Source organism: Protopterus annectens, chromosome 17.part0, assembly GCF_019279795.1.
Source record: "Protopterus annectens isolate FY-2018-M chromosome 17.part0, PAN1.0, whole genome shotgun sequence".
NCBI classification, from domain to species: domain Eukaryota; kingdom Metazoa; phylum Chordata; order Ceratodontiformes; family Protopteridae; genus Protopterus; species Protopterus annectens.
Window position 1 is genome coordinate 523,478,208 of NC_056751.1, and position 17,660 is coordinate 523,495,867.

General features: G+C 36.9%; 1 protein-coding gene across 3 annotated transcripts in view; it reads left to right on the forward strand.

Moving 5' to 3' along the window:
• CADM3 (cell adhesion molecule 3) overlaps positions 1 to 17,660 on the forward strand; it is a 1,289,148-nt gene that overhangs the window by 388,605 nt on the left and 882,883 nt on the right. The window lies entirely within an intron of this gene.

Genomic DNA, 17,660 nt, shown 5'->3' on the forward strand with positions numbered 1-17,660 from the left:
ATGCAGCTGTTTTATTTGGGCCTGCTGCAAATGCTTGCATACCAGTAGCTCATGCCTCACTTTCCTGCTGCTAATCTATCTTGTTGGTAAGTGCAGTAATTCCCACTTGATCACGTGAACTTACCAATGGCTAACTATCCCTTCCAGAATCCATGGTATTGTCTATCAAGTCTGATTTCTCTAGGACAGCTGCAAATTGTGCATATCATCATGTGGTGATAAGAAACCTAAGATGCTAATCAGGTAACATTAGACAAGACTTCATTCCATCAGGAGAAGCAAATGCTGACAGACAAGTTTGGTTCTAATACAAACTGCAGATTCTTGCAAACCCTAAAAGCTCCCATCTATTTTCTTATATTAAATTTCTGATCAGTTCATAAGTGTAAAACCCCCTCCCAGCCAAGCTTGTTTGTCACCATGTGATGACTTATGATGCAATGAAGTCTTGTCTAATGTTGCCTGACTTGGTCTCTAGGTGTCGTATCACCACATGATGTGCATAAGTTGCAGCCATTCTAATCAAATCAGAATTGGCATGATACCATGGGATAGGTGGAAAACCAGAATTGAACAGAATTCTTTTTAGCACACACACACACACACACACACACACACACACACACACACACACATGCACACATGCACACACACACATACACGCGCACACACACACACACACACACACACACACACACACACACACACACACACACACACACACACACACACACACACACACACACACACACACACACACACACACACACACATACACACACACACACACACATGCACACACACACAGGCTGTTGAACTACTTTAGTTAACTGCACCAGGAAAAATAAATTAAAATAAACTAAGACTATGGATACACTGCAGCAGATTGCAAACAGTGGCAAATAGCTAAGATAGCTTAATGCTCCCACATTACAAGACTCTGTAATATTAGATGGCTTTGAGCTAGTTGATACTCTTTGTATAAATGCACCTGCCTTTTTTTTCATTTTATACTTCACTGTGACAAATGCTAAACAAATGTACAGCATGCATATTATCTAGTGATATGATTTTCCAGTAAATTACTACATAAAATGTTAACTGTTATGACTTAGCTCATTTTCTAAACACTAGTGGGGTGATACCAGACAATACTAGACATGTAAGAGGCACTGAAATCCTATGCCTGCGATGCTAGCCTTCAAACTGTACTAGTACTGCCCATTCTTTTTTGATATTTTTATTTTAATGTACAAGAGAGGAAACTATTTTACTTGCCATTTTCCAAAAAAAAAAAAAAAATTTTTGAATGCTGTAAACTCTAACTGAAGATCATGAAACATTAAAAAAAACTGGATGGTTTGAAGCATAATTTATCATAAGGATGTATGATCCCATTTCCTTTTTTAACAAGATACATCTTTATTGAATTATTACTTATGACATAGGCAATCGTACAATCATAGTTTTATAGAAATGAAAAAAACATATTAACATATTTTCAATTGCAAACATTATACATCCCTTTTAACCTCTACAGTCATTGTCAGTCAAATGTTACATACAGTGCATATAAAAAGTGTACATACCCTTATTAAAATGCCAAGTTTTTGTGATATAAAAAATGAGACCACATTTCAAAAGTTTTCCCACATTTAATGTGACCTATAACCTTTACAATTCAATTGAAAAACAAACAAATCTGTTAGGGAAGAAATATAAAAAAATAAAATAAATGTACAATAAGCTGGTTGCATAAGTGTGCACAACCTTAAATTAATACTTTTTTGAAGTGCTGTTTGATTTAATTGCAGCATTCAGTACTGCGTAAGCATTGGAATGTAAGTCCCATACACATGTGCAGTACATCAAGAAAGCCCAAGGATACTGAAAAAAGCAGACCACCACAGCACCATCATACAAAGATATTATTTAAGAAAATTAAGTAATTGTTTCTTAAATATTGTCATTGTATAACAGCAATAACCAACTCCTGGGCATGATATATTGAAGAATTACCCACAGTTGCCTTTGCTTAATCACTTGGGCTTTGCCCTCATGATTAAACAACACCATCTGTGGGTAAATCTTCAATATACCACACCCATTCATTGGTTATTGTTGTATTACTTAATCCCTGTTCATGTATATTACTGAATGCCTTTTAAAAAGTGTTTGAATATGTTGGAGCTTTTCACCCTGAGCCACCAATGAAAAGTTTTTTTTAAGGAAACTGAGTCAGAGAAACACAGTAATCAAAAGCAAAATAAAAATAAAATAAAATAAAAATGGGCCGAATGTTTATAAATAACAAGTGTATTAAAATGAGCAAAAATACTAGAACAAGTGAACACCTAGAGTGATCGAAATTGAAGCAAGTACCCCCCCCCCCAAAAAAAAAGTCAGCAACAATACAGGTGTAAAAACAGTCATGCGTGTGTTAAGTCAAATAAATTATTCCCTAAGTTAGTGTCCTAATCATAACATCTTCCTGTTAGTAGCAGCAGATGTTAAGAAGTACTTGTATAAGCAATTCTGTTTCCATGTCAAATAGAGCAGTTTTAAGGGAATAGCAAATTTCCTACATCTGGCTGCATTTCTCAAAACTGAAGTTAACTGGATCCTTAAAATGTTTAAGCTTTTGGCACTGTTTCCATGTGAAGGGTGACAAATCATCCCAGATATGAGAACCAACTACTGAGAAAGTATTGTCTTTGAAACAGTTGTTCTCTCAGCCAAGTAAAAATGTACTGGCAAAGGTACATCTTAAGACATATGGGCAAAGTCAAGATGGCAGACTTTGTACTAGCTGGAGAAGTCTTCTCGGTAGTGAAAGTGGGATTTAAGGAGGAGGAGATTTTCAGCCCATTGTCACAGAACAAGTAGCAGATAACAGTGTATGGAACAATGCCGTCTAGTGGGCAGGTTTGCACTCTTTATTTAAAAAATACTTAAAAACAAAACAGTACAAAAAAATTAAAATATTAAATGTAATAATAATCAAACAGTATGGATCCCAACAAGGAGGAAGTAAAACTATAGAAAAAAACATGATGCAGAGCAACAGAGGTTGGTCTATTTATACAGTGGGACCACAAAGACCTTTTTAGCTCCTCTGATACAACTAATGATTCACTATCTACCTACAGCCTCACCTCAGAAGTAATTGCTGAAAACTCCAAATTAAGACATGTATAACGGATAAGTCTTTAGAAGTTAAAGACTTCCATATATTTCTCCTGTCAGGTGGCCACTGCAGAACTCATTATTAAAAACTGCACTACAGATAAGTTCTTCAGAGGTGAAGACTCCCCAAATTCTTCTTAATACATGATCTCTGCAATCCCTAGGTCTACACACATGACGTATCACCATTAAATAAATCCATATAAATATGGTGTGGAGATAGCTATCATGATGTGAGCTGTATGTCCATTTTGTTCTAACACTTGGATTTCTAACAGTTAAGGGTTGAAGGAAGGTATAGGACCCTCTAAATTGGTGGAGTGTTTAAATCTAATCTGCATGTTATAGGAGTGGCTGGCCACAAATTTAGTGCCGCTTGTAGATTAGATTCAAAAACTCCACCAGTTTAGAAGGTTCCATACCTTTCTTCAACCCTACTAATTGTAAATTATTTCTCTTGCTGCTGTCTTCCAGGCCAATCATACAGTCTTGAAAATGAGACAAGGCCTATTTGGGTAGCCTCCAGAAAAAATCACTATGGCAGCAGGGCCAACTTTTCAATCTCAATCTAAGGGGACATAAGGAGGACCACCCCAAACAAATTATTTTACATTTTTAAGTCAGCTGGATTAAAAATTGGCTGCAGACTTGTGCAAATGAGGGCTGCTCATTTTTACATGGTGGTCAAAAAGGTTGCTATTTCAGGATTTCTCAGTGGAAACTTCCAATGCCAGGATAGCCCTTTCATTAGTTAGATATCTTTGCTACAAAAACAAAAATTTCCACAAAGTTGTGCTAAGCTGGTATCCTTCACATTACGAAGGACAAAAAGAATAGACCATGTACTTCTCCAGAAACTGTCCTGTCTTTTCTGCATGCCCATCTAAAGGCTGATACTGTTGTCAATTATTCCACTAAGACTACAGAAAGGGATCTTAGTTCTGACTACTATCAACTTGAGCCTCTGAAAAAGAGGACCAACCTGGGGAAGTTTTCAGTCCTGTGTACACGTTCAGCTAATTTTTTTACAGACAATCAAAAAATGGTGCCATCTGTAAATACATTATCTGGTAGCCCTTCATGACCTAGGAAAATCAACTTTTCCCTGATGTCATTAGGGAATGCTAGTTGAGTTTTTGTTCACTGAGAAGATGGACCTTCTAAGTGAATGACCAATTCCTTTGGCATCTGTAGTGGATCTGGTCTACAGGAAAAGACAACTATCTCCCCTCTCACTAAAATGAACATAGATAAGTATGTAAAACCCCAAAAGTCTTCCTCCAGAACAAATAAGGCAGAACTGAAACCCAAATGATTGTATAGTTTATTTTAGTTCAGACAACATTGTTTTGTTTGGTAGTACTCTAAGGCAAAAACATTGTGACTGACTTTATCTTATTATAGCTTTCTAGCTGTGTCTACTTCAAAGATAATCTCTGTATGCCTTGAGATTATACGTTGTTCATGGCTAACATTTTACTCTCTGCTGAGAATCTCCTCTTTCTTTGTTGTAGAATAGCTCTCAACCAGTCAGGGACAAATCTCAAAAGACTACAAGACAGATCCAAAAATAATCAGGGATGATGAGACACTTTTAAAATATTATCACTATTTACTTGAGACAATGGCAGAATAAGAGAATATGAATTAATATACAGTTTCAGAAGTTAAAGAAGTCTATAATTCAAATTATTGTCATTGTTTAAGTGCAATTCACAACCTTTTATCCAAAAGTCACCAGTTTTAGGAAGATTTAAGAGGCACATAACTAAAATTTGAGTCAAAATCAGGGACTTTCCTGGAAATCAGGACAGTTGAGTGGTATGTGTCAAACGAGCTTGCAGGAGCTGTTGTTAATGTTGACAATTAGCACATTTCACTAGATTTCTAAAAGCTTGATTGCTGTGCATTATAAGAACAGAGTTTCTAATTCTTATTTTTTAGTAATATGTTGTAGATTTTATGTTTTTAAGCAGTTTTATTGTTTGTGGTCTCTATTTATTATTTATTTATTTATATTTGTTGACTGGGAATGTCCAACTGGACGTAGGTCCATTTTCAGCGGAGGCCCGGGGAGAAAAGCTTCACAGTTAAAATAAACATACAGTAGTTACACTGGTTTACATAGCGATTAACAATTTACATAGCAATTACTTACAACATATTTACAGATGAAGAACATAGTACATCAGTAGACAACTAGAATCTTTATCTGTGAAGTACATAACAGACATTAACAAATGTTACAAGAAGAAGTTCCTGCTGTATAATAAGTACTGGCTTATGAGCATCTGAGCTTGCTATAATCAAGGTAGTTAGTGGAGTGGAAATAAAGGTAGTGGTTGGATGGGATGGGTAATATTATAGTGGGAGTTGCAAGGGCATAGCAAGCATGTTTTTAGGTGCGCTTTTAGTAAAGATTTGAAGTGGGTGCATGATGGTATGGAGGTAATTGTGGGTGGGAGGGAGTTCCATAATTTAGCTATGGTGCAAGAGAATAGTGCTTCACCAGCAGAGTTATTGGCTTTAGTGATCTGCAAGTGATTTTTGTTGCTGGATCTTAGTGGTCTGGTGCTGCAATAGGGTTGGAGTAGATTCTGGAGGGATGGGACATTTAGTGGATGGTTTACTAGTTTGTGGGCAAGTGAGAGTTGATACCATTGAAGGAGGTGAGGGAGTTCAAGCCAGCCCAGTTCAGCAAGTGAGAGACAGTGGTGACTACGTTAGGATGTCCCTGTGGCGAATTTGAATTTATGGAAAAAAAATTCAGTAAATAGTTGTTAAATGAATTGCATTGTCACAGTGTTTTCTGTCAAGTGATCAAAATTGTTAAAACATACAAAGAGTGTTATTATCTTCTTGGAATGGAGATCTTTTGTGCAGTCTAGTCTTGAAGTCTATCGCAGGGGTGTTATTAGGGGTTAAACCTACACTGAACTGGGCATTACAGAAGAAATATAATGACAAGCAAGCTACGTGGATCATGGGTGTGCACTGTTCTCCAGATGGCCTATTGAACTAATGCTTATAGTCTAAATAATTATCATCTCGTTGTCTTTAGTATCTTTTTCAGCACTATTGAAATAGCTGATGGAGGCTATGACAAAATATTTCTCCTGATTTTGTTCTGGTTAGAAACAACTCATGTTGTGAAAAGCATGTGAAATCACAAATGATTATCAGGGAAGCCAGCAGGCCTAATGGATTTTGGGGGGGGGGGGGTTGTTTAATCCCTCAGCTGTATCATTTCCGTGCTTCTCTCTTTATTATCCCACAGGTATCAGAATACGTTATTTTTTTAATTTCTACTCTTTGACTAGCATGATCACTGACACAGACATATCTTGGCTCTTAACACTAACCATGCAACTGTATCCTTGCAGACTGCCTCATTAAACAATCCTTTGAAACAAATATTTTGGAGAATGTCCCAACCCAACCTTGATAGCCACCCTCTTTCTCTCTATACCTACCTTACTACCACTCCTGAACCTATTCCTTCCTGTCTTTTTGCACTGTTATTCTCCTCATCAATCCATTTCCCAGCTACTTATCATTAATACAGTGTTAACTCTGACATGTGCATTATACTGTGTTATCTTAAAATCATGCCTGTTATTATTACTGCATAGTCTTCTAGCCATTGATATAACTGAAATTGTATTTTCTGTATAATTTGTATGTGCAGCTTTTCTCCCTGGGCCTCCACTGAAAATGGGCTCTCCAAGGCCCAGTAGACTTTCCTGGTAAACAAATGCAATAAATAAAATATGTACCATTTAATTCTTAAACGTAAAACTCATCTTAAATATATAACTAAGAGATTGGGACATTTCCTGTCATTTAATCCTCCATCAAGCATGGTGTGGTAAGAATCCCTCAATTAGGAGCTGAAATATTTATGTAGTGGAGCGAAGCATTCTTTAATTGAAACTTTTCAGCATACAAATCTCTGAATATGAATGAGAGGACCCACATTGTGGCCTAGATGTAAAATGGAGAGATTTAAAAATGTAACAACTCTACAGGCATTAAAAAAAGAAAGAACAATGCAACTGTTTCTAGAGCATGCTGCTTCACAATAGTGGGCTCAGGGGATTATACCAGGTAAATTACTTGCATTTAAATTAAAATCTCAGAGATAGCAAGGATGTATTCCATTTGCAAGATGCTGTTCTTTAGACAAGTTGTATACCTCCCCTAAGGACATTATTAAAATATTTGTAGACTTGTTTAAAGGTGTCTGTAATACTGCTAAGATCTCTGATATTTCATGTGACACTAGTGCTGTTTTATCTGTGCTCTGTAAGTTAATCTCATGAGTGGACCATGTAAGCAAATAGCACAGTTGGCTTCCACATCTCTGAATGTGAAGTATGTAAGGTAATTTCAGAGATTAGTAAGGATAAAGCACAAGGCCCTGATGGACTTAATGACAAACTTTATCTCTAACTCTGTTCTGTTTTTCTTTTCAGTCCTCTCAAACAATCAATAGATATTCTACTAACTGTACTATTACAGTGTCCTACCATGCCCAAAAAGACGATACTCTACCCGACAACTACCCCTTTATCATTCTTCTTAATATGGATGTCAAGCTCTATGCTATGATTTTAGCTATGAGATTGGAGCCCTTATTTTCCCATCTGATCCTTGATAAGAAGGCGTTTTTTTTCAAAGGGAGAAGTGCAGACCACCTTTTTACCATATTGTTCTTCTTTCAAGGTCTAAAGTATGTTAATAAGACAGCTTTGGTTCTTTTCATTGACTTTGAGAAGGCCTTTGACTCGCTTAATTGGGACTGCTTCTGGATTGTTACTGATTTTGCTCAAACTATTATACCTACCACTAGCATACTTTCTGATCACTTTTCTCTTTATAAAATCACCTATCAAGGCTGTGTTCTATCCCCTACTCTTTTTGTTGACTACCAAGCCTCTTAACAGACTCTCGAGTTAACACCCCAAGCTCACAGGCTGATCTCTGTATGGGGTTGAGACCTTGGTCCATTTGTTTGCTGATGATTATGTAGTTTTCACCAATGCTCCAACTGAGGACATTTCCATGATCCTTGAATTGTTATACATGTTTGGAGGTACCTCAGGCATTACAGGTGACAGATCCAAATTTGAAATTGCCCAGATCACTGTGCCAGCATTGACTACATGGGGGCCCACATCATGGCATATAAGAAATTAAGTTCTGAATTAGGGAGCTCAGCTTCATGATTCTTATCTTCAGTGCTCATAGATTCATAGGTACTTCCTAGGCTATTGATCTGTTTAACATTCATATAGTAGGTTTTGGCCCTTATATTTTGCATATGCATAACCAGATGTCAGTAGAAACATGATATGTTAGGATATTCACTTGTTGCCCCTATTCCTGAGGGTCATAGCTGCTAAAGTGAGAATGAATTTGTTGTTTCCCATCCGTTCATTCAAATTACATTTGAAAAGAGTAAGAGAATTACTTCACTTTTCTTGGCGTGGATGATGGTTTCATAGAAGATGTATTCTCTCTGATACATACCTATTCCTCCATGTTCTTTTTATGTTGCAAAAGAGACTGAGATACCAATTACAGAGAACCACAGGTACAGCAGGTGCAAAGGCCAAAACAAGTAACTCAAAGTCAAAACATGGCTAGCACCAAATAGTGAAACAAAACCAGCTTTATTATGACCACTCCATCTCAGTAGTGTGGACCCACACTATGGAGCTAAAATCAAGCCGGTTTTGGCATCAACATGTCTTCATCAGTAATGACACGAAATGAATGCAAAGAAATATTTATATATATATATATATATATATATATATATATATATATATATCACGCACACACTAAGTACCCTTATTGGCTAATTATAATTGCTCATTAAGACCTGGTTTGGACAAACCCCTAAGCTTAATGATCCATCTTCTTTCTTTTTGATTCAAAATAGTCTGCCACCCCATTTTAGTCAATCTAATACCCTCAACATGATCAATAATGACAAATTTGAACTGTGCTGTAATATGTTTCATGGTATGTTTATATAAAGAGCTAGTCCTCTTTTTGTTCCTGATATCACTAAAATGTTCAGAAATATGAATATGTAAAGATCTAGAAGTTTGACCAACATAGAACACAGAGCAGGAGCAAATTGCTAAGTATACCAGCCAGTCAGTGTAGCAGTTCCCCAAAAAATCTAATTTCATAGATTTTCGAAGTAATTTACTAGTGAGCTGTTTAGATTTAAATATGTAATTACAACAAGAGCAGACCACATGGCATACTCCCAACTAACTTGTCCCCAAACAAAGTAAGCTGTTGTTTAGGGACCTCCATTCTATGTTTATAGTGACCAAAGTATGACCCCAGAGTAGGTCCCCGACGAAAGGAAAACAAGTATTTCGAAGTTAAAATTTCTGAAAGCTTCTCATCATATTGTAAATGCCCCAATGTTGATCAACAAGCTCCCTGAGTAAGTCATTATTACATCCATATGTTGTTACAAGCCTAATGGGCACTGTATCTGTCAAATCCCTGAACTTGTATTCCAACAATTTTGATCTCTGCTGTTGTGAAGCCCAATCAGGTCCCCTAACTCTGTCCTGATCTGTCACCTAAACATCAGGAATATTAACAACAAGGTCCATAATCTTCATACCCTTCTAGCCACCTACTCGCCTGATGTGCTTTGTCTTACAGAAACCTGGCTAAAACCAGGAACTAAACATAATGAGGTTATCCCACCAGGGTACAATATACTTAGACTAGACTGTAACACCAGGAAAGGTGGAGGAGTAGCAGTTCTGTTTAAAAACACAATATATGTCACACTAGCCCCACAGCCCCCCCCCCCCCGTTCAATAATGCAGAAGCCCTAGTTAGCAAACTACAGCTAAACAAAAGTAAATCTATTTTCATTGGTTGCATTTATATCCCCCCAGGCAGCAATGCAAATACCCTACAAGATATCCTCCAGTGGCTTTCCAACACATACCCCCATGAAACTATGGTGTTAGGAGATGTTAATATTGACTGGAACAATTGTTCCTCTGAATCTCCCACCACCCTTATAAACCTTTATGGTTATACCCAACTTATATCCTCACCCACCAGAATAAATAAAGCCAACTACAAAGGCAGTATCCTGGACTGGATTCTTATCAGCAGTCACCCAGACCTGTATAACATGGGTACCCTCCTAGATGATATAAGTGACCACCTACTCACTTACATCATTAAGCATAAAGTATATAACCACCACCACGTTCTATATAAATCTATCAGAAACAACAAGAACTTTAACTCCACTGACTTTCAGAATGAACTCAGAGCATGCAGTTGGGCCATACTTAAAGAAATTCCACTAGTTGATTCTGTAGCCTACTTTAATTCTAAATTCCTCTCCATTCTGGATTCCCACACTCCTATCAGCACCCTCAGAGCCAAAACTAAGATGGCCCCCTGGCTCTCTAAAGCAACCAAAACCAAAATCATAGCAAGAAATAAAGCATGGGGCAAATGGTGCACCTCCAAAGACCCACTTGACCATATTAAATTCTGAAAACTAAGGAATGATACCAAGAAAGTCACACTGTTAGACAAAAAAAACTTCTGTCAACACCTTCAGCAAAAACACCAGAACAAACCTCAAAAATTTTGCGCAGGCATAAACAAACTGCTCAACCCTGGCCAAACCTCCACCCCCACCACCTCAACTTGCGACCTTAAAACGTCAGAGGAAACTGCTAACATCATTAACAATTTTTTTTAACAAAACCATCCAATCACTAGGTAGCCAACTACCCCCCACCAGCTCCTTTCAAAACTCCTCCGCAACCACTACCCCACTCCCTTTCACCTTCCAACCTGTACCTACATCCACCATCCAATCTCTAATTAACAAACTAAAGCCCTCTACCCTGGCAGCTGATCTCCTCCCACCAGAATATTTACAAAAAGGGGCAGATGCCATTGCATACCCTGTCTCGATCATAATAAACCACACCTTGACTGAAGCCACTATCCCCTCTCTCTGGAAGATTTCCCATGTCATTCCTCTTCATAAAGGAGGGAATTCTTTAGAGCTGTCAAACTTCTGACCAATAGCCATACTATCACCATTGGCCAAAAGTATGGAAAAGTGCATCCACAACCAATTAATGCACTATCTCACCCAAAATAAACTACTGGCCAACTCTCAGCATGGCTTTAGGCCACACCACAGCACCACATCAGCCCTCCTATCCTTAACTAACTCTATCAACATCAACCGAAACAATATCAAACTTACCTCTTCTCTCTTCCTAGATGTCTCTAAGGCCTTTGATATGGTCAGTCACCAACTGCTTCCCTGTACCCTGAAGGATGCGTCACTGAATAGTAAGTAGCTCTATTAAATGGTTCCAATCTTACCTGTCTGATAGACAACAAGCAGTTTTATGGCAGAATACCTTACCCACATGTCTACCCATTACTCTAGGTGTCCCCTAAGGCTCCATACTAGGACCACTACTCTTCTCAGTCTTTATCAATGACCTACCAACCATCACTCCCAAGGCCACCTGCATCCAATATGCGGATGACTCTACTTTAATATGTACTGCCTCCTCTCAACTGAGCTTATGACCCTAACCCAGAATACTTTCAGTGATGTAGAAAATGGTTCGCAAACAGTCAGCTTCTATTAAACTCTAACAAAACTAAACTGCTCATCTTTTCCCCCACCTGCAAATCCTCCTCACCATTCTTTACTATGAGTTCCAACAATGGCACAATCATATCCCCAGATACTCACACAAAACTCATGGGCGTCACAGTCGCTAATGCCCTAAAATATGAAATCCATGTCAATAAAACCATCAAATCTGTCAACAAAAAACTGAGCTTCCCACACAGGATGAAACCCTTCCTCACTCCTTTTGCAAGAACCACTATTGCTCAGTCCCACCTACTTTCTACCCTACTCAGTGCCTCCCCCCTCTTCACTAACCTGAACCAAGCCACCCTTACCAAACTTGCTAGTTGTTACAACCATATTGCTATTTTTGCTATAGGTACTACCTCTAGGACATAACATTGTATCAACCTAACTCAACTAGGATGTCTGGAGTGGCCCAGTCTTCTCCGATACAGCCAACTTGTAATAACCCACAAAATACTATATCAGCCCAAAAAAAAACAGCACCAAATAAGATCATCAAACCATACAGCAACCCAAGGTCACTATGCTCTGCTGACAAACTGCTGGTACAAACCACTAAGAGCATAAATGTGCCTGGGGAGTCTCTATTCACCAACTCAGTAGGCAAAACTTGGAATATGTTACCTGCTGAAATTTTCACCAATCCTTCTTAACCCAGTTCAAAAAAAGCCTCAAACTATACTTCCAATGTCCCCACTTAAACGCTGACTAATCACCACCCACTGTTCCTGCAAACTCTCCCTAAGCATTTCAGTCATACACTCTAATAAGTGTATGAATTCTTGATTGGACTTAGCCCATAACTGCGTGTATTATTACCTGAAACTGAAGCCGCATGATTTTGATGTTGTCTACTATGTTTTATCTAAGTTTGTAACCCTACTGAAAACTGCATATTATACTTATCTCTAAATGTTTCTATTGTTCCTAATGTATTTGTTCTCTGCTTTCTGGAGCTTTTTTCCCTGGGCCTCTGCTGAAAATGGACATATATCCAGTCGGACTTTCCGGTAAACAAATGTAACATAAAATAAATAAAAATAAATAAGTCATTGGCAGTCCTAATGTTATTAAACTCATAACCCCTATTCTGAAATCTGTCAATAAGATCTGGTTGATAATATTGATATGAGTTTTTAGAAGAGCAGATATGTCTAATCCTGAGAAAGTGAGACTTAAGAATGTTCCTACTAATATGTTTAGTATGAAAGCTGGTAGTATGAAGCAAGGCATTTTGTTGAGGATGCTTACGGAAAACTTTAGTGCTTAATGTTTGGTTAGACTCTCTGATTGTAACATCCAAAAAGCTAATCTGCTTACCACGAAAGCTGACCGTAAACTCAATGCCCCAATTGTTCTCATTTAAATATTGTACAAACTCCTGCAAATACAAGCTATCAGCCCTCCACACCTTCCAACAGTCATCCAAATAGCATCTCCAAATGTCAGTCTCATCCAGATATAATTTATGACTGCTGTCATAGATCAATTGTTCCTACAAAAAACACATAAATAGGTTTGCATAAATTTGGGCAAAAGGTGCTCCCATTGCAGTCCCCTTGACCTGCCAGTAACATTTGCCATAGATGTACACATTCTTACTCATTTTCCGCCAGACATACCAGTAATGTATTAAAGCCTGGTGAATACATAACTGCCTTATTAAGCCAATATTGAATGGCTCCAAACCAGCCCAATGGGGAATATTGGTGTATAGGGCCATAACATTTAATGTGCACATAAGTCAGTCCTGATCCAACTGTGTATCTGAAATAATTTGTAAAAACTGTGTCGTATCTTGAATACTTGACCGGATATGACCCAATAACAATTTAAGATACTTGGTTAGAAAGACGGATAGAGGCTCAGTTAAAGACACAGTGGGTCTACCATGTGGCTTCTGTAAATCCTTATGAATTTTTGGTAGCAGATACAAATATTGATGCTTGGGATCTGATATAAGATACCATAAGATGATACATAACATTTTTAGTAATAATGCCTTCCTCCAGAACCAACCTGAGAAAATCATCAATTTTATTCTTAAAGCTAGATGAAGGGTCCAAAGCATGTGCATATAAAATTTGCCATCAGAAAGTTGTCTATTGGCCTCAGCCAAATACATTACCCAGTCCATCACAACAACCGTCCCACACTTGTCCTCTGGTAAAATAACCAGTTCTTTATTATTCCTTAAGTTGGACAAAGCCTGTTGTTCCTCTGGGGTAAAGTTAGAGCTTTTAATTGGGGAATCAAATGTATTGAAATGCAAATCTTTCAATACACATTCCTGAAAAAACGAGACATATTTAGACATAGGAGGCATAAAAGATGACTGATGGAAATGGAACTCGATAGATCTTTGAGAATTTGAGTCAGGACCAAAAAATAGCTTTAAATTTAACAAGCGACAAAAAGCAGTCACATCATTAACAATAGTGTCCTCATTAACAAAGAAACTGGGAACATAATTCATTCCTTTATTTAGCAGATTAATCTTAGCATCAGATAGTCTGAATATCACAAGTGTTCCCTAGCATGGTATTAACAGCTCCAGAAGATGTTCTATATTGTCTGCATGCTCTGTGCTTCCTCCACCCCTATGTTTTTTTCCCCTAAAGGGTCACTACCAGGGCATTTTTTGCCAACTGGTGAGCCTGAATTCTGAATAGTCTCAATATCAGTGGCAGAGGATTAATTATCCCCAGATGTACCACTGCTCAAAGTTTTCTTGAGAATAGATCTAAGTCTTTTCCTTTTATATGAAGGTTTAGTAAATTCACAAGGAGTAAACTTAACATTCTTTTGGGAGCCAAATGGCTTCCCCGTTTTGATAGTCCCCTACATCCCTATTGAATTTCTGAACTTGTTTGTCTTTGAGTTGTTTTTTCAATGTAAACAATTCTTTAAGAAGTTGGTTGAAACAAGTCACATAAAAAGTCTTACCTTCATAGGTCTTAACCTCCTCACAAATATTTTTAACTTCCAATATGAATTTGTCAATCATGCACTCATAATAGAGAAATGAGAACCTCCACAAAAGCCATAGAGGCTTTTTGTTAAGCTTTACTCCATTCAATAGATAAAGTTTCATCAACAAAACTAACCAAAGGCTGTAAACGTAACCTAAGACCTCGTGACATAATGCCTTGGGCTTGATAGGCTTTAAATAATTTGAAGTGCCACATGTTTGTTCTCAATGACTTCATGCTCTTGGTTAGTTTGTTAAATAGATTTGTACATAAATTCACTGGATCAGTATTATTATCATTACTAGCATTTGATTGTGATAATCCTAACCCAAAAACATGTAGGTCATTCTTATCTGCAGACAAACCTTGCAGTATAGCAGCAAGGTCCATTTTACCCCACAAAGCCAAATATACCTATTTATGTAAAGAATTGTAAATAACCACCCTAAATCTTATAGATGGTAAAATATCAAATATCCCTAGTTTGATAAACCATAAAAAGTCAAAAATGGTCTAACAGTTATATAGATATCACATATATAGTTACATTCACACAACTATAAATGTGTTTCTAGAACAGCAAAACTTCACTAGGTATGTCCAATAAACATATATGCCCAATACTTCTCCAGAGTGGAAAATTCACCCTTAAATTATGAGAAAATATAAGCACGAATAAGCAAAGCACAACATATTAAAAGCACTAGCAATATGCTATAATCATCGTAGCCACAACAGCTGATTGATATTCAGAAACATTTTTAGTAAAAGAATATAATATACAGTAATGCTTGATTCCAAAAATGCCCAAACCATAACATGCTTCCACTTCCAGTCATGAATCCAAAAGATTTAATGTCCAGTATAGAATATATATAGCAATAGTTCAAACACGACATTTATCCAAACTGTTATGTCTAATACAAAATTGTCCATACTATGATGAGCCGATATGAATTGAGCCAAATAGACAGCCACTAACTGCCAAAAATATAGATTATCCTATTAACATGTCCATGAAAGCACATAGTACCCGAAGCTTACAGTTTCCCCAAAGAAACTGATAGTTCTTGACTAGCAAATGGCTCATGGATGACACAAAGGGATAAAAGATAAAATCGCCCTTAGGCATCAATTAGCAACATAAAATTATACACGCTGACCAGGAAAGCAGGCTGGCATTCGTCGCAACCAGATAACCGATAAATGTTCAAAATGTACGAAACTCAGGTCCTATGTACAAAGAGCATGATTCCAACACCATGAAATGTTAAAGATCCAAAAAATGTTGAGGGCATTCCTCACAGCCTTATATCCGAAATAATTCACCACACTCAATCCACAGGATCTCAAACCAAGTTGACACTCCAGGGGTAGCAAAACACATCCAGGAGACTAGTGTGAACATATATAAATCCAGATGGAGCCTTCACCACCAAAATTAAGTATTTCACAGTGCAAGCCAACAGCGGTAAAAGACAGCAATACCAATTCCAGAGAACCGCAAGTACAGCAGGTGTAAAAGCCAAAACGAGTAACTAAAGTCAAAACACAGCCAGCACCAAATAGTGAAACAAAACCATGAGTGGATAGTTACTCAACCATTGGGCTTATAAATGTGCAGTAGGTCTGACAGGTTAAGGTCTGCTGATGCTCTATATGCAAGGCAGTTTCCTAAGCACTGCCTTGTTCTATTTGCAAGGCAGTGCTTAGGAAACTTAAGTTTCTAGTCTTGGAAGTACGGTTATATGTGAGTGAGTAAGCGTGTGTGTGTGTGTGTGTGTGTGTGTGTGTGTGTGTGTGTGTGTGTGTGTGTGTGTGTGTGTGTCTGTATGTCGGTGTATATGTATATATGCTTCTGAGTGTGCACATGTGAGTGTGCGTGTATAGTGCAGCAGTTAGGAGTGCTACACTGCTGAGTGTGCTGTATTTAAGATGAGACATTAAATCATGGACTCTACTTGAATTAGTGGTAGCTCAGATAGATGTGAAAGATCTCAGTGCACCTATCAAAAAAAGCAGCAGCCCTATATTTATTTACAAAAATAACTCATTTACAAAATATTTACATATTTACAAATAATTACAAATATAAAGATAAACAAATATGTTTACAGATATTCATAATTTCCTTTACAATCATAAATCTGTTTACACATATTCATAATTTCCTTTACAATCATACTAAATTTTCTTCTTTATTAGAACCCCACACCTTTTTCCTAAAACAACATCTGATTTTACTTAATATGGTTACTAAAATCTATTTACCATTAAACATAATTTCTCTTATTCTTTCATTCCATATAACCCATAAAACATAAAATAACTTATCTATTGTTTTAACATATTCTTCACTTCTGTTCTTATAATATCCATATTTAATTATATTCATGTTTATTTTATTCACTTATTTTATATCTTTGAAAAAAAATTTACAGTTTTCTCTATACCTTTTTACTGTTTTAAATTTCAAAAACACATGTAGTTTCTTCTTCTTAACAATGTAAACATAAAACATATGCTATCAGTTTTCTTTTTATATGGCAGATTTCCTTTTACTGGCAGTTTATCTATTAACAGTTTCCACAAAAATCTTGACATTCTATTTTTCTGATTACACCATTTCCTACTTACTTTTTAGTTTTGTTATTTTTCATCTGTTTGATGATTATTCCATTGTTTTACATAGTAATGTTTTATCATAACATTGTTATACCACATTTTTCTATTTTTTTCTCTCTCTTTATATTTAATTATTTTCCACAAAAATATTTTTTCTTGGTAACATTTTATTTCTTCAT